The 24,353-nt window shown below is 36.3% G+C and overlaps 1 protein-coding gene and 1 long non-coding RNA gene across 10 annotated transcripts in view; one reads left to right on the forward strand and one right to left on the reverse strand.

Annotated features, from left to right (window-relative positions):
* The window catches only part of Spidr (scaffold protein involved in DNA repair), a 398,515-nt gene that overhangs the window by 180,931 nt on the left and 193,231 nt on the right, over positions 1 to 24,353 (reverse strand). The gene's annotated exons all lie outside the window — the stretch shown is intronic.
* On the forward strand, positions 10,858 to 24,327 carry LOC134478157 (uncharacterized). 2 transcript variants are annotated; one of them, XR_010050637.1, is made up of 4 exons: positions 10,858 to 11,268; positions 12,013 to 12,146; positions 14,251 to 14,416; positions 18,052 to 24,327. It is a non-coding gene; the product is annotated as an uncharacterized LOC134478157 (long non-coding RNA). The 2 variants fall into 2 exon arrangements; XR_010050636.1 differs by lacking the exon at positions 18,052 to 24,327 and adding an exon at positions 16,323 to 18,045.

Here is a 24,353-nt window from a genome sequence, read left to right on the forward strand (position 1 = left end):
AGGAAGGTCCAGAAACTGCTAGTCTAAGGGTCATTGCAATAGTCAGGACATAGAAACTTCCTCTTTCCCTTGGAACTCAGAGGCTCTTCGAATTTCCACACTGGCTCTGACTAACCCTTCAATAGCCTTTCCTGCTGTTGACAACCAAATGGAGAAAATAAATGAATTTTAAAAATCATTCTCTTCTCAGATTCGGGGGAAAGAATCATGAAAGAGGAAACACATGTGAGTAAATACAGTCATATATTGCAAATGCTGCAGATAACACAGTTCACAACGCATGGAAAGGAGTATCGCAGATAATTCTTTGTACTTGAAATTCTCCTGCTCATATACTCCTAAGAACTAGGAACATCCTTTATTAACACAAAATGACTCCGTTATCTCACTGATTACACAAACTACACTGAATGCTTCTACAGGCAAAATAGGTATCTTCTCTACTAGAATACTATCACCACAACATCTGGGAACTGTTTCTGGTATCCTCCTACTGAGTTCTGTATTTTCTTCCCTTTCAACCACACATAATGCATAATACCCTAGACAGAAATTTCTGGTTTTAATTATTTGTTCTTAAGAAGAAATTAGTAAGCAAAAAAAAAAAAAAAAAAAGAACCAAGAAACATAGCTATTACTAGCTTATTAATCAATTAAATCTCTATGGTAAAAGTGACTGACATTACCTTTAACTTAACCTTAGACCTAGCCCCCTGGAAATAAGGCTTGTGAGACATGAGTAGGCTCTATCCAATCTGCCTCTGATACTCTACTCTTAGGAACTTCTCTGTTGTCATTTTTGAATCCAACATTTATTCTCAAACTGCAACCCAGTACTTTCCTCTTTTTCCAAACAAGGCCACCCTTTCTTTCAAACAAGTTCACCCTTTTCTTCTGAATAATGCCACCTATACAAATACACAGAAACATACACAGCAGCAGGACTTAGCTATGCTGTACCAACATGGAGAAGGCCATAGTTCAGGAGCTGTCTCACTGGAAAATTCTTTGAGCCCTGTTCAGTTTGTTCTTATTTCTTCACTGTCACATCCCTACTTTCATGTACATATTACAAAGATCCATGGAAACTTGACATTCCAACACTGGCCTTTCTTCTGAAGTCACATCCAGTGTCATACAGCTTTGTGAACTATACTGATGGGATGTTCAGCAAATCATTTAATCTGACTTTAGTTCCTCCATTTGCAAATTCACAATGATTCCCTAATGCTTGTATTAAGGATTAAAAGAAGTAACCTCAGTGTACACATTATGAAGAACAGCGTGAAGGTTCCCCCAAAGTTAAAAATGGAATTACTATATGACCCAGTATTCTTCACACTGGGTTACATCCAAAGGAAATGAAATCAGTATATCAAAGAGACATTTATAGTACCATGTTTACTGCAGTAGTATTCACAACAGCTAAAAACCAGAAACAACCTGAGGGTTCACTGAATAATGAACAGGTAAAAAAATGTACTATATATACACGTTACAATATTATTCAGGGGGCTGGGGATACAGCTCAGCAGCAGAAGCACCTGCCTGGCAAGGATAAGGTCATGAGTTTGAGCCTGGGTACCAAAAACAAATAAACAAATAAATAAATAAAATACGATTCAGCCATAAAAAATGAAATCCTGTCATTTGGAACAATGTGTCTAGATGTGGAACTCATTATGTTACATGAAATAACTGGAAACAGAAAGACAGGTACCACATGATCAAACTCCTGTATGGAATCTAAACAGTTGAACTTACAGAAGTTGAGAGGAGAATCATGGCTACCAGACACTGGGAAGAGGGAGGGAAAGGGGACGAGAGAGCTTGATCCTGGGTACAAAGTTAGACAGGTATAAGAAGTCCTGGTGTGTTATTGCCCATCACAGTGATTGTAGATAAGAATAATGTACTGTACATTTCACAAAGCTAGAAGAAAAGGTTTTAAGTCTTTATCATAAAGAAATGATATATGTTTGAGGAGATAAATATATTTAACTGGATTTAAACATTACACAACGTATACAAGTAAAGAATATTACATGGTACCCTATTAGTGTGAATAATTTTATACATCAATTTAAAACTTTTTTTAAAAATTGAAAAAAATAGCCTACATAAGTCATTAGATATGTATGTATTCAGTAAATATACTGGTGTACAGCTATAATCTCAACACTCTGAGAAGTTAAGGCAAGAGGATCACAAGTTCTAATATAGCCCAAATAACAGAAATTTAGTGAGATTGTCTCAAAAAATAAAAAATAAAAAGGACTAGGTATGTAGCTCAGTTGAACGCTCTAGGTTCAATTTCTAGTACCTAAAAACAAACATACAAACAAACAATTTTGACTTTTTAAAAAAAAGGAATAGTCAAGAATTTTATGCCAACACTAGTACATTGTTTTGGGCTACCTAAGGTTAGATCAAGAAATGTGGGAATTGGTTTATAGCACTGAGAAAGAAAGTCGGTATAAATATTCCTCAGCCTAAATTTTAAAATGAAGAAACAAAATACTCTTTAGATCTCTTCTTTCCTCTTCCTCTTCCTCCTTGTTCTCTTATTTTCTTCTTCTGCCCCTGGAGTAAGCCAGGCTTTCACACTTCCTTTTTAAATTTTTCATTTTAACACAGTATCTTGCTAAGTTGCCAGGCTAGGCTAAACTTGCGATTGCCAGGCTAGGCTAAACTTGTACTTTCAGCTTCCATAATGTTTGGAATAGAGGTGTGTGCCACTATGCCCAGCTAGACAAACTCCCTTAAGTTTACCTGGTATAAACATAAGATTATACAATTTAAGTTTTGTTCAGTTCATGTCATTAAACATTCAGAATGTATACCACTTTCACTGAGAGATAAAGAGATAAACAAAACATGTCCCTAACACTCATGGAGCTCACACGTGTTACACTGATCACTAATAACTAGGGGACCATTAGTAAATTAGATGATCAATACAGTAGTAATATGTATAAAGGTTATAAAATATTTATCCCTCCATTTTGTGTTATCACTTGCTTCCGGGAGAACATGGCGGACAGATAACAGCAACGACTGGAGGCTCTCTGAAAGGCTCGGCTCAGAAGTCAGGAATGGTGCGGACTAAGGAGACATAAGCTGGTAGAGATATGCTCTACTGACTCAGGAACGAACTGGGCTGAGAGAAACCAACTTGAAATGCTGTGCTGGTGCTAAAATAGGAACAGAAAAGACTCGGTGTGGAGCCTGGACCCTGCGCCATTGGAAGCCGCGATTTGGGTTTCCCGCCACTCTGCGGCTGGCTGCCTCTACATCGGCTCGGCAAGGAGAGAGACGCGCAGAAGCTCTGTGAATGGGAGTCTGCGAACGGAGTCGAAAACAGGACGGCAGGGAGGCGTGCACTGACTTGTGGTGAGGTGAGTGAGAGAAACTGACACTCTACCACAGTTTGACTCCAGCGGAGGACTTTCTGGGCTCGGGCAGTCCTGCGGGAGCGGGGCGCGGTGGCGACTCCAGCCACACATTCCCCTCTCGGACGGGATTGGTGAAAAGTGCCTGGCCTGCGTGACACTGCTGGCGGACTCGGTAGGCTGGCCTAACCCAGATCCCAGAGCCTGACGGTGGCCCAGAGGGGCGACTCCCGTGTAGGCTGCCTCGTCCGTAACTCCCTGGTGTGCAGCGGTGGGCGGGAACACCTAGCCAGCGCAATTTGACCAGGCTGTGGCTGACAGGCAGGGAAGCTGGGCCTCCTGTGTAAGCTTGCATATATATAAGGAACAGAGAATATGGGAAAAGGCAGCAACAAGAAAGGCTCCTCAGCCCCCAATTCTGAGAAACAGGCAATAGCGGACACTACACCAAAAGACATTAAGCGCCATATAGAGAGCCTCATAGACCAATTCAGGAATGAAGTTATCAACGACCTGAAGCTAGAAGTATGCAGAATAGTTAGAGAAATGCTAAGCACCACCCAGGAAAAAACAAAAACAGATGGTGGAATGGAAGAAAAGAAAAAGAGGGGAGAATTGTTTGATGGAGAAAACAGAAAAAGCATAGAGTACATGAAGCAGGTTCAAAGGGACTATCAAGAAATTAAGAAGTCTATCCAAGACTGGCATAACAGCTTGAAAGAAACTAAGGACAGACTATCTGAACTGGAGGGCAGACTTGTAATATGGGAGAATGAAATGAAAAACTTCTTAAAAATAACAAAGAAACAAACAGCAATAATACAAAGACAAGAAGATGATAAGAGGAGCCATAACTTAAGGATTAAGAACATAAAAGAAGAAGTAGGGACACAAACAAGTGAACTACAAAAGCTACTCACAGAAATAATCCAAGAGAATTTTCCTCATTTAGCAAAAGGTAAAGATACTCAGATGTATGAGGCATATAGGACCCTAGCCACCTACAACCCAAACAGAGAAACACCCAGGCATATAATAATAAAAATTCCAGAAATTCAATACAAGAACAGAATATTAAAAGCTGTAAGAGACAAAAAACAGACCACTTACAAGGGAACACCCATCAGAATTACAGCAGATTTCGCTGCATAAACCATCAAATCCCGAAGAGCGTGGGGGGAAATAATTCAAGCTTTGAAAGATAATAATCTCCAGCCAAGATTGAGATATCCTGCACAACTGTCCCTGGAAATTGACGGAAAAACAAGGTGCTTCCAGGATAAAGAGGAACTGGGGGAATTTGCAACCACCAATTCAACTGTACAGAGAGTATTGCAGGATATTCTAAAAAAAGAAAAATACAAAGAACCCAGAAATAGTGGCAGGGAGGCCACAACGAATGGAGCAGAGAACAAAATGAAGAAGACAAACTGACAGCTACTAACAGAAAAAGAGCTCAACAGAAAAGAGACAGAGAAGATTGGATGATAGGAACAGCTATTTTGTAGAAAATGACATCTTAATAGGTAATACTGATTTAGTATCATCTTGTTTTGAAGTCTCATCTAGCTTTTGTTCTTCTGTCTCCAATGGTCTAAACAGGTTGTATCTTATTGGATTTTATTATGTACGATAGTATAAGCAAAAACCTTTTAAAGACAAGGAGATTATACAGAAACCATTGTTCGTTTTCTGTTAGTCGATTCTAAATACTCTGTAATGCTGTCATTCTCTTAAATGGTTTTACATTGTTTTGATATACTTAATGCTACAGTATACGAAGTTGTACTCAAGGACTTCAAGGAAAGAGTCAATACGGTAACTATTTTTGGGTCGGAATTATCTGGTGGTGAAACACTATTCTGCTTAAATGGTTATGTTTTGATCTGCGCTGTTTCGCTGTTATGCCCTCTTTTTTTTCAATCTCCACTCCATTATTTACTTTTTTATTTTTATCTGTTTAATTAAAGGGAAAAAATAGCAGGATATAATATAGTAACCCACTTTGACTTTCTATTATCTCGATTTAAAGCCCTGTATTACTCTCACCATCTTGTTTTTGACTGATGTTCCCCTATTCTGTTTTGCTGGATAGTATCAGGTTCGAAAGTTTAGGCATCAGCTGTGAAGATAATGAGATTCATTATAACGCCCATTCTCATTAACTTTTATCTACTTTTGAAGACCTACAGTGTCTCCAATGTTTTGGTTTTGTCGGTTTTGTTCTTTACTGTTTTGTTCAATTGTATTATAACTAATGATATAGGCAATTCTATTAGAGATAGCGGGAGGCATTATGGTAACCATTGTTGATCACCTTGTATTATGTTTTTATATTATCTATTATGTCCACCCTTTTGACTTGACCGATTCTGTTCTGTTATGTCACATTTGATTTTAGTCTCTTCCAAAAAAGTAATAAGAACAGTGGGAGCAATGAAACCCAAAATGTGTAATAGTCATTGTACAAAAGAGAGGAAAAGAAAGTGCTCTAAATGATATAAATGCATGTATATTTAAGTGTATAAGATAGAAAATGATATCACACAGTTTTATTGGATCATTGAAAAGAACTGTTTGCAGTATCATTGTTGGAATGTCCACTCTACAAGCTTTAATCTTGTGACTTGAACAATTATTTCTAAGATGGCAATATGTAATCCATTAACTAGTGATTTCCTACTGTTCATTTTTTTCTTCTGTAAATCTGTATAACTTGTACCCTTTCACTGTTTTTTTTTTTTCTTTTTTCCTTAAATAAAATTTTTTAAAAAAGTGTTATCACTAAAATTCCATTTTAGAATTTTTCAGGAAGATAAACATAAGTGAGAATCAAGTAGTAGACATTCCCTATGCAAATTCCTTACAACAAGACTATATATTATCTATAGTAAAGTTCAGGTTATTAGATTCCTGGTAGTTAACCTCTTGTTCTCCCAAAGGACTCAGGATGAATTTGTGCTATTGATTAGTCCAACTCTAACAATGATACAAGGTAGAATTTTAACATCTGTCAGGTTCCGTTTTTACTAGTTCAGTTGTCCTTGAAACTGATCATGTACCTTGTTTTTAATTTTTCTAAGATCATGTCCCTAATCATTATAAATTATTCATACATACAAAATGCAAGACACTGATTTAAAATAGGTTTATTGCCTAAATAGTGGATGTAAATCTTTAAATCTTGAGTATTTCCTGGCAAAGGTTCACTAGTTATTTATATCTCTTCATCCTGTTATATAAGACTTCGAAAGTAACATAATTAAGTTCTAATCATTTTTTTTTCAGTACCAAAAATCGAACTCAGGACTTTGCACTGCCAGGCAGGCACTGTGCCACTGAGCTATATCCCCAGCTCAAAAGTAATGTAAGACTTGAGAGACATAATGAAATGCATTATCATCCCAGTTCCAGTGAGTACTGTCATCAGACAGGAGGCTTCAGGGAGCAAGGTGTGCTTCTTACCATGTCTGAACACACAATGGAACCAGGAATCACCAAAACACTTATTGAATAAAAAGAAAAGGCATCATTAGTCATCATAAAAATATTTGTTTCAAAAAATTGAATCCTAAACATTTGTACTCTACCAACCATGATTACCCAAGGAAAAACAGTAACTGAATGTCCCAGACGATGAGGTAGAATATAAGGTTCTATCATTTAATTTTTATGTAAATTCCAGAATCTACCAAGAGCCTATCATAGGAGCACATCTGAAATCTGTAGCATATCTCTGCCCAACCTAGCGTAAAACTGGAATTTACCATGCTGTGTGGCTGCCCTGCCAAACCAAACTATCTAGGAATTGCTACCAACACACTTCTTTATGTATTTATGAGTGCTCCCTGAATACTTCGTAAGTCCTTACAATATTTTTAATTTAATAATCCTTTAAGGTGAATTTAAGCATTCAAAATATAGAAATAATATTAGTTTAGCTGAAAAGATTAGAATGAAAAAGAACTACCAATATAGTAAAATATAGATAACAACTATCACAGGGAGGAAAAACAGATCCTATATTGTATTGTATGTATTATATATTAAAAGAAATATATTATATATGAAAGAAATATTTAAAATCATTGGGGGACACCCTTTTGCTCAGGCTGCTTTTGCTGGTTGCTGGCTTGAAGTGTTGCCCCAATGCCATGCCACTCTTGCCTTGGAGCTGATTATGGACTGAGACCTTCAAAAACTGTAAGCTAAATAAACCTTTCCTTTCTTAATTTTGGGTGTCTGGTATTTTGTCCCAGCAATGGGAAAAAAGTAACCAAGATATTTAACTTAAGTTTTATATTCCACCCGGATTTCTTCTCTGCACATAAATTCTGATGCAGATATGAATTATTTTGCCTCACAGTCTTTATATTTTTTGTTTTACTGTTTTTCTTTTCTCCAAAATCTTTATTAAATTAATGCTTATTGAAAAATCATTAGGGGTAAATTATTCAGGACGTAATGTTGGTAATTTTAACTGACAAAAGTAAAACTGTTCACTCGCACATAATGCAACAAAATATGCTGCAGATGCATTCAAGAGTTAAATACAAAATGGTAAACATAAACATCTCATGATTATAAAATATTCTCACCATAACATTTCTTTTCCAATTATTTAATGTGTAGGAACTATTTGTAGTTTTAGATTCAAAGCTTGTTTTTTCTGAGAAAACTAAAATTATAATATAAATGAACATAATTGCTTCCTAATTGATACTTAATGAGTTTGATATCATTTTTTTCTTTTTTTTTTTTTGCAGTACTGGGGATCGAACTCATGACCGTGAGCTTGCCAGGCAGGCACTTACGCTACTGAGCTAAATCCCAGCCCCTACAATGTAACTTCTATGGAAAAACAACACGGTATTTCGTAAGTGGTTAAACATACATTTCTAATCCTAGCACTTGGGAGACTAAGGCAAGAGGGTCACTGAGAATTTGAGCCCAGCCTGGGCTACATAGTGAGTTCAAGCTCAGCCTTAACTACATAGTGAGATCTTGTTTCAAAGAAAAAGAAAAGTTGCTAACACAAAATTATCACATAAACTAGACATTCCATTTTCTCTGAGATATATAGCCCAAACAACTAAAAGCTGGAACTCGATAGGTAATTGTATACCTATGTTAATAGCAACACTATTGACAAAAGCTAAACAGTGGAAACAAACTGTCCCGCCATGGATGAATGAATATGCAAACACTTAGTATCTAAAGGCACATAATTTATTTTTTGGATAATGAAAAAATTCTGAAAATAGCAGAGATGTTGTACCACATTATGAATGTAGCTAATATCATGAAATTACCTGAACAGTTACAATGATAAATTTTACATTATACACATATTACCATAGTTTTCAAAAAAGCATTTTGTGGAAAATATATATGAAAGCTTAGAGACTATAGTGTACTTCTCTTTCAAGCAAGAACAACTTCACTTACTAATTTAATAAATAGATTTATTCATTTAGTGTACAGATATTAGTTACACAGAAAAATAGTTCACACAATTTAGTACTTAGAATTTCATAGGATAACTGATGTTTTCAATTGATGATTATATTTATGATATCAATGATATATTTGTTTCCCTCATCTGTTTCATTAGAATTTTTTTTTTTTTTGGTCTTTCTGAGGAATTTCTATTTAAATTACTTTCAGTCACCAACTTATAGTCTCACAGTCACATCAAAAGAAACTATGCTCCTACACTTTGATGTAGTTTTAAGTAACACCTCCTCTATGCTTTATACTGCCCTTAGATTTCTGCCGCAGAACAGTTTGTATTCATCTAAATTGGAGAACTGTTGTTAATGTAACTGTTCCTACGTCAAAACAAGCAAAAAAGGTATTGAAAGGCTCAATTAAAAAATGATTATAATGTTTTACTTTCAAATGTAGACATACAAGTTGTGCTTAGCTAAAGCAGTTCAATAAATTCAAACAGTTTGTACACATACCAGAACAGTTTGTATACATGCCTTTTTGTATACATACCATGTCCCTGGAGCAGAGAACAGAAGGAGCATATTTCTTTCTTTAATTTAGAGTCCTCAGAACTGACAAAGAACACTACTAAATATCTGTGGAGATGATGGATATATTCTTTATGAGATCAGACAGGCATATAGAAGGTGAATGTTTGTTATACATAGCCCACCACCTCCAATCTAGCCTCATTTCTATTCCAAAAAATGACAAAGAAATCTCAATCAACAACTTCAGATTGAGACAATTTAACACACTTAAAAGCACATAGGACAGAGCCAGGCACAATAAGGCAGCAAATCCTAGTTTTCCTCTTAACTTGGTCCAGCTAATATTTAAAGGTTTTAGTAAACTGTTATTAGGGTCATGGACCTACAATCATAAACATAAATGTGCAATACCTGGACCATTTTCTAGACAAACCTTACATTCCAGCATTAACCCAGTTGACACATACAGCCCACAGGAAGTAACTACCTGGTCTAAGAAGTGAAGAGGCTCAGCTGTGGGGCAAGAGGCAGAAGAGGACAATGGCAGGTAATGACAGCAAACACAACTTGTTTTCCAGATTCTAATACCAGACTGGAAAAACACACACCTAACCTAAGAACTTTTAGCCATTTTAAAGCAAGAATCCCATTCTAAGCAACCGTCTTTCCTCTACCCACATCTCTACATCTAAAAATAAAGTAAAACACTACAGCCACATATTTTGCTTGTATCAGCCAAGAGCTCAAAAAACCCCCTCAGCCCTACTGTCATTGGATCACTGCACTGTACACTATGAGTCAGCACTTCTTCACATTTCTGGAAATTCCTTACTAGCAACAGGATCTACAACAGGAAGCCAACTTTCCATTTCAATGTATAACAGGAAGTATTCACGCAGATTCATCTAAATTGGAGAACTGTTGTTAATGTAACTGTTGCTACATCAAAACAAGCAAAAAACGTATTGAAAGGCTCAATTAAAAAATGATTATAATGTTTTACTTTCAAATGCAGACATACAAGTTGTGCTTAGTTAAAGCAGTACAATAAATTCAAACAAAAGCACTGCAGGGGCTAGGAAAGAAAAACACAAATTAAGTTTAAAATTTAACTTAATTACTGTTCACTTTTTGGCTGCACACATTACTGTAGTCGTTTGACTCCAGCACAACCTATATTTGTTATATTAAGAATCTGCTAAATTTTTCTTTCTGGCTGGAGTAGTAATGGACAGAAATAACATTCTGTACTGTAAATATTTTGAGAAAAAACAATCTGCAGCAGATGCTAAAATAGTGTTTACCTTTTTTGAAAAACGGCTTGGATTTATTTGAACAGCAGAAAATACATTAATCGATCACACAGATTTTTAGTTTCAAAAGGTGACTAGGGTTTAAAACAGCCTGTACATTAACTTCAGGGACAATTTATGAGGGTCCTCATGTTTCACTCAGAAAGCTGCTTTTAAAGTGTCACTGTAGTGTTTTTTTTTTTTTTTCTTAAAACTTTTTAAAGATTTAAGTTCAGTTTAGCCAAACAGCTCAGCTATTACAGTCATTAATAAATGTATTTAGGATTCATGCAGCATCAGAATGCAAGACATCTGGTTCTAATTTCAATTTTGGCTCAGAATAAAAGTGCTTCCCCCACAATACTTTGATTATAAACTGTTCTTTTCCTCCTCTCTCTTTTTCTTTTTTGGAAGCTGTTATCCTTCATTCTTGCTGGAAGCCACCTGACCACTGCCAGGAAGAGGAATTCAAAATATTCCCAGGAGCGGCCGTGACGTCAGCACTGCATTCCACCACTCCACAGTCCAGGCTGTCGGGAAGCTCCGGCCTCCAGCAAAACCCCAGGAAGAGATAGCAGCTGAGGCCTGCACTAAATCACAGTAAGAACTCCTTCGTGTTGTGCTTTAAAGATGAACAGTATCTTCAGAGAGACTGGGTGGAGAGGAAAAATATTGAGCTGCCTTTCTAAGATGAATTTACTGTTAACCTTTAAAACAAAACAAAAGAAAAAAATTTTTTTTCTTTTCTTGGGGGGGAAGAAGGGGCACAACTATATATAACATAAGAACACATTTTAACAAACTTACAGATATTTCTTGATCAATTAGAGGTCTCTGAGTTTCTGTTCTGTTGTTTCTGATGAATTCAACTGACCTCCACAGTATCTGCAGCCCAGATGAGTATCTCTGATGAGCATTGAGTCATGGTAATTGTCTGCACCTTAAGGCACCCTGGGCTAGTCAAGGACACCTTTACCCTTGCTAACTTTGTAAGGGCCCCATTCCCACAACGTTTCTATATTATGGTAATGCCTTTACCTAAGCTCACTCTGGAAGAGCTCCCTCCCCTAGTTTCCAGAGTGTTTCTATATTGTGAAAAGTAATTCGTTTGTTTCAACAAATCTGTTCACGAGTAGCCTGCCTATAAATATATGACTCAATGCGTGTAACCAATTATGTAACGTTTTGTCACTTGTGTTGTACCTCCCACTTCTAAATTCTATATAAACTAAGCCCTCTGTAAACTCAGGGCTGTTTGAGGAATTACCCCTCAACAGTCTGCTGGTGTGAAGATTCAATAGTCCGCAGATGTAAAGATTAAATTCTGCCTTCTTATCTCCTCAGCACAGACAGCCTTCTTTTTGGTTTGGTTTGGCTTGGAAATTTTTCAACCATAGTAATTGACCCAGTAGACCACTCATCATAGGCACTGGAGTGTAGACAAAGGAGAGAAGAACAAGAAAAGAGTTTGGGCCTCCGTGAGTAAACTTTCCACAAATAAACTATCCCCCCAACCCCCAGTCTCCACGTCCCCAGGGGAAAGCCAAGCATTTCATTCAAGGATACTTTAGAAGTGTTAAGAAAGTGGTGAATGCATCTCCTCCAGTAAGAAATACTGCATAGAGATGGAAAAATGTACATATAGCATTTTGTTAAAATTTATAGTTCTGATTAACAGATTATAAAAATTCAGTTCTATCTATATCACAAGGTTATCTGAAAATAAGAAGGTAGGTAAGAAAGCACTCTGAGGGGCTGGGGATTTAGCTCAGCGGCATAAGCGCCTGCCTTGCTAGCAGGCAGTTGTGAGTTCAATCCCTGGTACCGATAAAAAGGAAAAAGACAAAAAAAAAAAAAAAAAAAAAGAAGAAGGCACTCTGAGATGTTATAATAGACTTGCTGGCCTCAGATGTTATAGCATGTTACCAGTAAAAGATATCTGAAGGATAAAATTGAAAATTTGTAACAGTTGCCAAAATGTTATTCATCTGTACTCTCTTAGGCCCTAAAAGAAAATAAAGCTCCATCTTTTTCATAGTATAACAGGACTCTAGATTAAAACTTAGATCTAGAAGCCAAAAATGTGCTGATAAAGAGGGAGACTGACCCTGTCACCTGCTCAGCCACCTCCTGCCTGCAGTCCCAGGAAGGCCAGAACTGCAGATGCTCTTCAAGAGCTTCTGACTTCAGAAGGGTCAGAGCCAGCTGAGACAAAAGAGCTAAGGGTCCAGAAGCAAAAGGGGAAGAGAGCACATAATAAACAGGAGGGCTAAAGTGATGGTTTGAGCCATAGGAGTATTTTGGTGGTATAGAGTTAATGAGGGGTTTGTAAAACCAGAATAGCTAGGGAGCCTGGGAAACTCTGGTCTGGTCTGTAGGTTAAGTGACAGAGGCACAATGTGATCAAGCACAACACATCAATAGACTTTCTTGGTCCAGCCAAGTCAGTCAGTGGACTACAGCCTCCAACAGAAGGAGAAATTGGACCCTTTAAGGAGGAACATTTCAGTAACATAACCCTGTAACTTGTCCTTCTACTCTTTCCTAAATGAGGAGAAATGGAAATTATTAGCTGTCTCAGGATTTATTGGATCTCTTCCTTGGGCTGATGCTGATCTGTGAGGATTCAATACTGTATGGTCCTGTTAGTGGAAGGCTTCAGACGTTTCAGACACAAATGAAGCCTTACAATTTCCTACCCAGAGCCTGAGTTACAGGTGGAATACTGTACAGATAGGCACAATTCCCACATTTGTATTCTGATCTGTGGACAATAGTACCCTCTAATCTATGGGGAGCATATTCTAAGATCCCACTGGACTGATGAAATGACATATCATAGGGAACTCTATAAACTGTGTTTTTTCTATATACACATACCTATGATAAAGTTTATAAATTAGGAGCAGTAAGAAACTAACAATAATCAAAAACAATAATTATAATAACATACTGTAATTAAGATATGTGAATATTCTCTCACTATTATTATATTATAGATGTTGGCAATCTCAGATAAATTTTTTCATCACCATTATTATTACTGAGAACTTTCATCATGGCTTTTTTGGTGTATTCAAATTGTCAAATCACCACTTACTACTTTGGTGCTTTGTGGCCATTATCAAATAAAATAAGGGTTACTTGAACACAAGCACTGCATCATCACAGTTGATCTGATTAACCAAGATGGCTAGTGACTAACAGGCAAGAAGTGTATGCAATGTGCACATGCTGGACAACATGACAATTCTTATCCCTGGCACAACAGCAAGAGACTTCATCTTGCTATTCAGAATAGTGTGCAACCTAAAACTTAGGCATTGTTTATTTTAAGAATGTTTCATTTAATGTTTTTGAACTGCAATTGACTGAAGGTATCTAAAACTGGATGATGAAACCCTGATTAAGAAGGACCTACTCTAAGGAGGATTATCATGATTAGAACTAAAGAATCTAGTTTTCTGCCAAGCAATGAACGGAAAGCTATGTGACTTCTTATGGGGGAAATCACAAAGATTAATGCCATCATCATGAATTTGAAAGCTATGGGACAGTACCACTTGTAAAAATCTCTTTCAGCATGCATTGGGCCTATGCAGAAGACATAAAGGTCTCTGAGAATGACAGAGGTTTACCACGAATTTATTCAGCCAACAACTCTGGCTGCAGTTGCTGAGCCAGATGTGAGTTCCAGCAGAGCAAATCAATACATCTCCTCATCTGCTGTGCAGCCACTGCTTCAACAGTAAGTGTGTATATTTTTCTATCTCAACTGGCAGATAAAACATGGTACTTTGGGGGGTTTTTTTGGTTTTGTTTTGAGACAGTAGTGTAGTTCAAGCTGATCTCAAACTGGCAATGATCCTCCTGCCTCAGCCTCCCAAGAGCTGCAATTACAGGCATGCACCACCATGCCTGCAAAAGTATGATACTTTTAGCCTGAGTAATATGTACATTAACTCTAGTTTTGTGCCATCACTTGGCCCATGGGAGCCTTTAATCATCTTACACTCCCACAAGACAAGAAGCCACCTTGCTGATAAGATTTGTTTGCAGGAATTAACAGATATCTGAGTAAGACAAGGGTCTGCCAGAGGGCAGAACATAAATATGGCAAAAATTCAGAAGCCTGCTCCCTAAGTAAGATTTCCGTTGGACAATGAATTAGAGCATGCTGAATATTCCTTCCAAAGAGAAAAAAATGTTGCACTTTGCTCCACTACCACAAACAAAACAAAGCAAAAACAAAGGAAGAGAGAAAAAAGGCAAAAATACCTATTAGCTTTTAGAGGCAAAACCTCTATCTTTTCACTTACAAACCTGACATATTTACCAAGTAATCAGTAAAGCTAATAACATCAGGTGGGCTGAGAAAAATCTCCTTACTCAGGCCAGGATAGAAGGCAAGCAACTCTGTTCTTGGCTCTTGTGACCAATGGGATATCTAAGGCTGAAGAGGATACTCCGAGTCAAAATAGAAGAGCCAAGCCACTTATCTTAGGTCCAGTTTGCCCACGGGATATGACATGAGGTATAGATCACAATGATTATAAGACAGCTGCAACTTCTTAGCTACACAGCTATAAACAACGAAAGCGTACATCCTGGTCCATCTGACTCCAAGACCAAAAACAGTTTGCATTAGAAGCCATACTGATTCACAAAGAATCAAAATTCAGATGAATGAGTACAAATATAGAAGAAAAAAGACCAAAGAACTGGCAACAAATGGTTGGGAAGAGGTTAGGGGATACCTTTTTTTTTTTTATTTTATTTAAGGAGAAAAAGAAAAAAAAACAAAGTACAAGTTATACAGAATTTCAGGAAGAATAAACAGTGGGAAATCACTAATTAATAGATTACAGAGAAATAGTTGTTCAACTTACAAAATTAAAGCATATAAAGTGGACTTTTAAACAGTGAAAACTGCAAACAGTTCTGTTCAGTGATCCAACAAAACTCAGTAATATGGTTATCTATCTTATACACTTAAATATATATGCAGTTATATTCTTTAGAGCACTTTTTTTTCCTTTCTTTTGTACAATAACAATTACACATTTTGGGTTTTATTACTGGGGATACCTATCTTAAACAAAGAAAAAGGAGAATATCTATGTCCCAATTGACCAACTACTAGAGAAAGACTCAAAGGTCAGACAGACATGATCAATCAATCTATAAAATATTTATCTGGCACTTTCAACAGTAGTATAGGATTTGTTCAATAATTCATCCTCGTAAGCAAAATGACCATGTGGTAAAGGCAATAACACAGCTGCTCACTACAGTTAACCTGTTTACTAATACTAAAAAGTATCAACATGCCACATGTAATAATCAATCCTGAGGGACCAGCCTGCTACTATTAATTATACTGTTAATTTCACTGAACTCCTTCTATTAGGACAGTATGAAACTTTATCCTAACTATGATAGACACTTAACCAGGTTTGGTTTTACCTTCTCTGCCATGTTTCTGCCAGCAACACTGTAAATGGAGTTTCACTAGCTTAGGGCAAGTGAATCAGGAAGTGGGCAGCAAGCAACTGCAGAAATGAGAACTCTTAATAACTATGCATATTTCTTTCTCACTGTGTCAAGTATGTATTTATACACGCTAAGTCATTTACTTTCTCCTTGTCTGCTAGGTAGACTAGGCTGGTGATGTGAGTCATGTGATTCACCGCATAGGCCTCAGAGTTCATAGCAGACCAGCCCATAAACTACAGGAACAATCATTACTTCTAGAGCATACTGGAGAACTACAAATGAAACTGAGATTCACAGCTTGCCTTCAAGGAGTGAAATTTAGTTCAGTAAGGAAGAACTTACTGTGATGCTGTTGGAAATACAGGAGCGTTTTATGTTGATATAGAAAAGGCAAATGTGTGGTGATGTGCAGCTATGATGGCACCATCTGTGTTAGAACCCTCTTAGTGTCCCTCCTCCCTGCTCCACTTCCAGGTGAGCAACATCCAAACACATTCCTCCTTTCTACAGACTCAGACTGAGTTCTATAGTTTACAACTGAACTCTGTGGATACTCAGTAGTATATAAGATTCAAAGATGAAAATATATACAGAAATAATTTTGAGAAATAAAAGTATAAGCCAGGCATGATGGCTCATGCCTGTGATCCCAGCACTCAGGAGGCTGAGGCAGGAGGATCATTGTGAGTTTGAGACCAGCCTGGGCTACAAAAGTGAGCACAAGGCCAGCCTGAATTGCACAGTGAGACCCTGTCTCAAAAAACAGACAGAAAAAAAGAAGAAAAAAAAATGAACAAAAGTTAAAAGATTCAGATAGAGTAACCTCTAATACTCCCGACCTGGAAACCTGAGTGGTACTATTATAGTCTTGTCATTAGACCAGGGAAAATCAGTGTACTTGAAATACTAGTATATCATTTACTTTTCTTTATTTCTGAAATTCACAATGCTAAATTCTCTACTAGTAGGATGAATGTTTTAATTCCTTTCTCTGGTATGGGTTTTAATTTTTCCCACCTGCACCCTATCTGCCTCTCAGATAAGCATCTATATACAACTGGTTGGAGGTGGGGTTATGTCAGCAGTTACAGAATAGTATATGTTTTCTTAACCAGTACTATTTTCTTTTTTCTTTTCTTTTCTTTTCTTTTTTTTTTGAGACGTGGTCTTGCTATGCAGTTCAGGCTGGCCTTGAGCTCACTTTGTAGCCCAGGCTGGTCTTGAACTCACAACGATCCTCCCAACTCAGCCTCCTGAGTGCTGGGATTACAGGCATGAGCCACCATGCCTGGCTAACTAGTTCTATTTTCTTATCAAATTCTCTTAAATTAGTTATAGATGGAAGTAAAGACAATAATGATCATCTAAATACACCTGTGGGATAACATAAGTATTTCTTTCAGTTCAGAAAAAATATGTCAATAGCAGCTTGTTTACTTCCTAAGGATATTCAGCTAGAAAACCAAAATGCTGAGGAGCCCCACCACGTATTTTGAGTTTTCTCAACAAGAGAAAGAAAAACTGGGCATGGCAGCTCATGCCTGTAACCCCAGCCAGCTGGGAGGCTGGGGGTGTAGCTCGGTGTTCCTCGTTTCAATCCCCAGTACTGAGATGTACGGAGGTAGAGAAGGAAAGAGTGTGGGGTGGAATAGTCTCTTAAATGGAACACCGGAAAGTACAAGAGGCTTTCAGAGCCAACTCCAATACAAACTATATGTCCTATCATTTGGAAGACAGTGACCTATATTCATTAAATCTGATAATCAAGAAGAAAATGAGATATTATGGTAGCCATTGCTGATTTCCTATCATCTTGTTTTGAACTCGAATAATGCTTTTATTCTTCATTTTGACTGGTTTTAGTCTGTTTCTATTATTTGATTTCAGTATGTGTGACGGTATGGACAGCTACTTTGAAAAGAACAAGAGACATTAAGGTGGCCATTGTTGATTTTCCTATTGTCTGGTTTTGAAGGTCTATAATGCTTTCATTCTTTTGTTTTGATTGATTTTATACTATTTGGTTTTGTATGAATTCATTGTGTGTGAAGATATAGGTAACTGTTTCTAAGAAAACAAGAGACACTTGATTTCCTATTGTCTTGTTTTGAAATCCTGTGTTGATTGCATTGTTTTGTTCTGATCTGCTCTGTTTTGTTTTGTTTTATTCTCTTTAAAATAAAAAAAGAAATCTGATAATCATAGACTTTGTAGGGGTTCCAGCCTTACTTTGTTACGTACTAATGCAGCCAGTCCATGAATCATGCATCAAGCAAACAATGCATTACATTTTCTTCATATCTTCTGTCCTTAGTTTTACTAAAGCAATTTTCCTACATCCAATGAGCATGCACGAAGTACTTTCTGAGCAGACTTCAGTAAGGTACTCGCTGATAAAAACACCTCTTGTAAGTTTCTTTTATAAAACAGCTAGAATTTCTGATACTGAAGGACAATGGCACTCTTCTGCCCTAAATAACTAACCGTCTACTATAGATATTTCCTTTAATAACCAAAAACTTTTACATAAGAAATAAGCAAATATTTGGTACTCTATCAACAAGCTAAACTTAAATGAGGTGGCACATACCTGCAATCCCAGAACTTGGGAGGCTGAGGCAAAAGGACTACTACAAATCTGAGACCAGCCTAGGCTACCTGGATTTGGGACCAGAATAAACCAGTGAGGTAACAGCCCAACAATTACTTAAGAATAGATAGAAAAGGTACTAATGTTTCTCTCTTATGAAAAGATAATGGAGTACATCACACACCATGGACTGGTTGAACGTAAATACAAACACATTAAGCATAAGTTGGTAAAAATGTGTAAATCTTGACCTGGTGGACTTTATCTTTCTCTTAGGCAGCAAAGAAAAATCCCAGAAAAGGTACAGACTATCTAGGGTGTGCCGCTAGTAATATTCAAAGAATTTATTTTTATTTTTACAGTCAACATAATGGGAAATGTTCCTAAAGGTTGTCTTGGAAGGCTTATAAATACTGAAAGTATTATGTACAACCCTAAATTGCCTTCTTTTTTTTTTTTTGGAGACAGAGTCTCTCTATGTAGTTCAGGCTGGCCTTGAACTCACTATGTAGCCTAAGCTGGCCTCAAACTCTCAGTGATCCTCCTGCCTCAGCCCCCTGAGTGCTGGGATTATGGGTATACCACCATGCCCAGCAAGTTAATAGCAAATTTAAAGCAAATTTTGCTTACTGTACTATCTTTAGCTGACTTATTTAAATTTGTATAAAATGTGGAAAAATTTTTTAAGCCTCAGGGAACATGTAAACTGTTTACTTTTCTATGTAGGCAGTGTTATAGAAAAACAAAAAAAAAAATCAATCAAACCAAATAAACAAAACTGACAAACCACTAAGTAGATGAGAAAGAAAGAGAACACTACAATTGTAAAAATCAGGAATAAGAGGCGAGCACTATCACAGAAATCAAAGGAGCTGTATGACATATTTTCAAAAGGAAGTAATGTCAACAACTATAGTCAAAAAATTAAAAAACTGAAACAAAAAGAACAAATTCCTAGAAAGACACAAACTTTCCAAACTGAAGCGAAAAAGAAAAATCTAAGTAAACCTATAAAAAATAAAGCGACTGAGGAAGCCGGTCCTCAGTGTCACTGTGATAAAATACCTGAGAAATCACTTACAGGAGAAAAAGTTTATTTTGACTTTAGGTTCTGATGTTTTGATTTGTTGTCACTTGGTTCTATTGTTTCTGGGCCCATAATAAAGCTGAGTATCATCGTGAGGAGGGTGTGATGGAGCAAAGGGCTCCATCAGGGTGCCTGGGAAGGAAGTGGGGGGCAAAGGCAGGGACAAGGCACTGTCTACAAGTTCATAAACCAAGAGGTGTACTTCCTCTAACAAGGCCCAGCTTCCTGTTCCCATCACGCCAAATGGCCCATTCAGCTATGAGTTTATTAACCCATTGATGAGGTCAAACTCCTCATGGTTCAGTCACTTTTCAAGGGCCCCATGGATGAACAGTTCTGCACTGGAAACCAACCCTTCAACATATGAGTTTTGGGCAGACTTTTAGATCCAAACCATAAAAGTAATTTAAAAATTTTCCACAAACGAAAGGCCAGGCCCAGCTAGTTTCACTGATGAATTCTACCAAATGTTTAAAGATGTATTAATAGTCTAGTTTATAAAGTCTTCAAAAAAATAGGAAATACAGTACCAACCAACTTATTCTATGAGGCCAATATTACTTCATATCAAAACCAAAGACATCACAGGAAAACTAGAGACAAATATCTCTTATGAATGGACACACAAAAAACCCTAAGTAAAATGTGAGCAAATCAAATTCTGCCATATATTGAAAAGATTATACACTATGACTAAATGGAATGTATCCCAGGGATGTTAAGTTGGTTTACCATTTGAAAAGCAATCTAATCATCTCATTAGAATAAAGAATAAAAATAACATAATTTTTAAATCTAAATGATTTCACTTAGAAATCAGGAATACAAAAGAAATTTCTGAATCTGATAACAACAGCAATTAAAGTCCTACAAACAACAATATTTAACAGTGATTGATTTCCCTGAGATCCAGAGAAGGATAAAGATGACCAATTCTTGCCACTTCTACTCAATATTATACTGGAGGTTCTAGTCAGGGAAATTAGATATAGGGCTAAAAGGCATTCACACAAGCATAGGGATAAAAAAAAGCAAGAAGTTAAAACTCAATTACCAAATGACATAATTTTATATACCCTAAAGAATAGCCTAAAAATCTGTTAGAATCAATAGATGAGTTTAGCAAGTTTGCAGGATGTAAGTTCAATAAACAAGAATTAATAGTAATCATATATAGTATCAATAGACAATGTGAAAATAAAATTAAAGCAAAAATTTCATATCAATTAGTATCAAAAAATAAAATACTCAGGGCTGGGGATTTAGCTCAGTGGCATAAGTGTCTGCCTTGCAAGCACATGGTTGTGAGTTGGATCCCCGGTACTGATTAACAAAATAAAATAAAATAAATAAAAATTTAAAAAAATACTCTGGAGTAATTTAACAAAGTGTAAAAGTTATACTGTGAACACTATAAAACACTACTGAGAAAAGTTAAAGAATATTGATAAGTGAGAAGACAACCCATGTTTATATATTACAAGACAATATTCTTAAGATTGCAGTGTTCTCTAAAATGATCTAAATAATCAACTCGATCTGAACCAGAAATCAGTTTGGCCTTTTTTGCAGCAAAGACAAGCTGATCCTAAAATTTATATGGAAATAAGAGACTTATGACAGTCAAAATTAATGTTGATGAAAGAAGAACAAGGTTGAAATACAATTTCTGATTTCAAAGTTTCCTACAAAAATAATAGTAACCAAGACAGGGTGTACTGGCCTAGATAAATAGTGCCAGTAGGACCAACACATACTGTAAATCAATGGAAAATAACTAATACTTGCACTTACGGTCAATTGATTTTCAAAAAGAGTACCAAGAAAATTCCATAGCAAAAGAATAATCTTTTCAAAAATGGTAGTATGACAACTTGATATCCATAGGCAAAAGGATGTCTTTAAATGCTTTTCCATATCATACATAAAAATTTACATACTTACATGTAAGAGCTAAAAAAAAGTAAAACATTTAAAAGAAAACGATGGAGAAAATCTCTGTGAAATCAATTAGACAATGGCTTCTTAGATATACCAAAAATACATGCAAAAAAAGAAAAAAGACTGATATTGTCAAAATGAAAAACATTTGTGCTTCACCAATAAAATGAAAAGATAACCCACAGAATGGGAGAAAATATTTTAGATCCTATATCTGATAAGGAACTATACCTAGAATAGAATAGAGTAACTCAATTAAAAACATAATAACCCAAATAAGACACGGGCAGTTGTAGATATTTTTCTAAAGAATATATACAAACTGCCAAAAAGCACACAGAAATTATGAATCACAATGAAAATGCAACTAAGCCAGGTATAATGGTGCACACCTGCAATCCCAGTGCTCTGGGAGACTGAGTGAGGCAGGAGGATTGCGTGTTTGAGCCCTGCTTAAGCAGTTTAGTGAGATCCTGTCTGCAGGTGCAGAAAAGAGGAAAAGAAAAAAAGTACAATGAAATAGCGTTTTATACAAAATAAGATGCCCACAGTAAAAAAAAGTGGTGTCAATTGTTGAAGTTGTGGAAGAATTGTTACACTTATATATCACTGTTAGTCAAATACACAATGGTGCATTTACTTTGGAAACAATTTGGTAAACAATGCTAAATAAAGTTGTCCTTTGAGTATTCCACTTACAGATATATACTGAAGAGAAATAAGAAGTTATGTCCATACAAACACTTGTACATGCATATTTATTGCAGTATTCATAATAACAAACATGAAAACAATTCAAATATTCATCAAAAGACAAAAAATGCAGTGCATCTATACAATGGAATATTATACGGCCATGAAAAAAATGATAGAGGGATGAACTCTAAACTCATTATGCTAAGTAAAAAAAATTATGGAAGAACATATGCTGAATCTAACATTTATATGAAATGCCCAATATAGCCAAATCCATAGACAAAAAGTAAATTGGTGCTTATTTAGTGCTAGAGGCTTTAGGAAAAATGCAAAGTAACTCCTAATGGGTAAGAAGTTTCTATGGGGGATGTTGAAAATGTTTCTATTGGGGATGATTATAATGTTCTAGAGCTGATAGCTGTACATTAACCTGATTGATATACTAAAAACTAGTGAATCATATATCTTAAAAGAACAAATATATTATGTTAATTCTTGACATTTAAAAATAAGCTGTTATATACTTGTTTTACGTAAGTCCTTTTAGATACTTATACCACCTGACAGGAAAGGAAGCAAACAAAAAAAGTAAAAGTCCACTGTACACAGCCTCAACTAATCTGGAAATAAGTGAATAAAATGCTTGTTTACCAAAGGCATCAATTTTCTGACATGTAAACATGCATTACAAAGATGTTATAATTAATTTCAGCTCTAACTTATACATTATGTCTAGAACTTCTCCAAAACAGTCTACCAGAATTGACAGCATTATGCGTGATGAAATGAATAGATACTTTTAAGAAAAAGAGACGTGATAGGTATCCATTGCTGATTTCCTATCGTCATGCTGTGAAATCCAGTAATGCTTTTCTTTTTTGTTCAGAGTGGCTTTAGTCTGTTTTGTATTATTTAATTTCAACACACATGAAGGTATGGACAACTGTTTTGAAGAAAACAAGAGACATTATGGCAGCCATTGTTGATTTTCCTATTGTCTGGTTTTGAAGGCCTGTAATGCCTTCATTATTCTGTTTTGATCAGCTTTATACTATTTTGTTCTGTATGAATTCATTGCATGTGAAGATACAGACAACTATTTAGCAGAAAACAAGACACATTATAGTAGCCACTGATGATCTCTTATTGTCTTGCTTTGAAATCTGTGTCACTTATATTGTTTTCTTCTGATCTGCTTTGTACTATGTTTTGTTGTACCCTCTTGAAAATAAAAAAAATTGAAAAAAATTAATTTCAGCTCTAATGGGCACAATATTTGATGACAGTATTGCTCTTTTATTTATTTTGATCTGACTTTTGGTCTACGTAATATACATGTACAAGAAGACTTCAAACAATAACTCTAGTAAAATACCAATCACAGTAACAGTTGGTTACAATAACCCAAAATTCTCATTAGAATACTCTTCCTCAGCAGTGGAGAGCACTACAATAAGCCACCCATGGCCCCAAATCACTTCCCCTTCCTTGGGATAAATCATGGCCAGATCACGTAAATAAATACCCTGTTAAAACATGAATGCAATTTTCAAATTTGGACTTAAAAATAGGAAGTTTCTCACAGCAATGCTAAGACCTCGCAGTGCAAGCCAAACACCGGAAAGTAAAACAAGTGCTCGGAGGTGGGGACCGTTCAGGGCTGTGTGAAGGAGGCCTGCATTCGCTCCACACCCAGAGCACACGCAGTGGCACGCCTTGTAATACTTGTGCTTTGTAGTCTGCAAAAGACTTCTAGTGCTATAATTTCGTCTGATCCTTACAACCTCTACTAAACCCTTTTCTTTCAAATAAATTGTAATAAGTGTGAGTAATAAATTCTGTAAACTCAGTCAATATGAACCTAACAGTACAAAA

Source organism: Cavia porcellus, unplaced genomic scaffold, assembly GCF_034190915.1.
Source record: "Cavia porcellus strain 051 isolate PalLab524CR breed Dunkin Hartley unplaced genomic scaffold, mCavPor4.1 scaffold_11, whole genome shotgun sequence".
Classification (NCBI taxonomy): domain Eukaryota; kingdom Metazoa; phylum Chordata; class Mammalia; order Rodentia; family Caviidae; genus Cavia; species Cavia porcellus.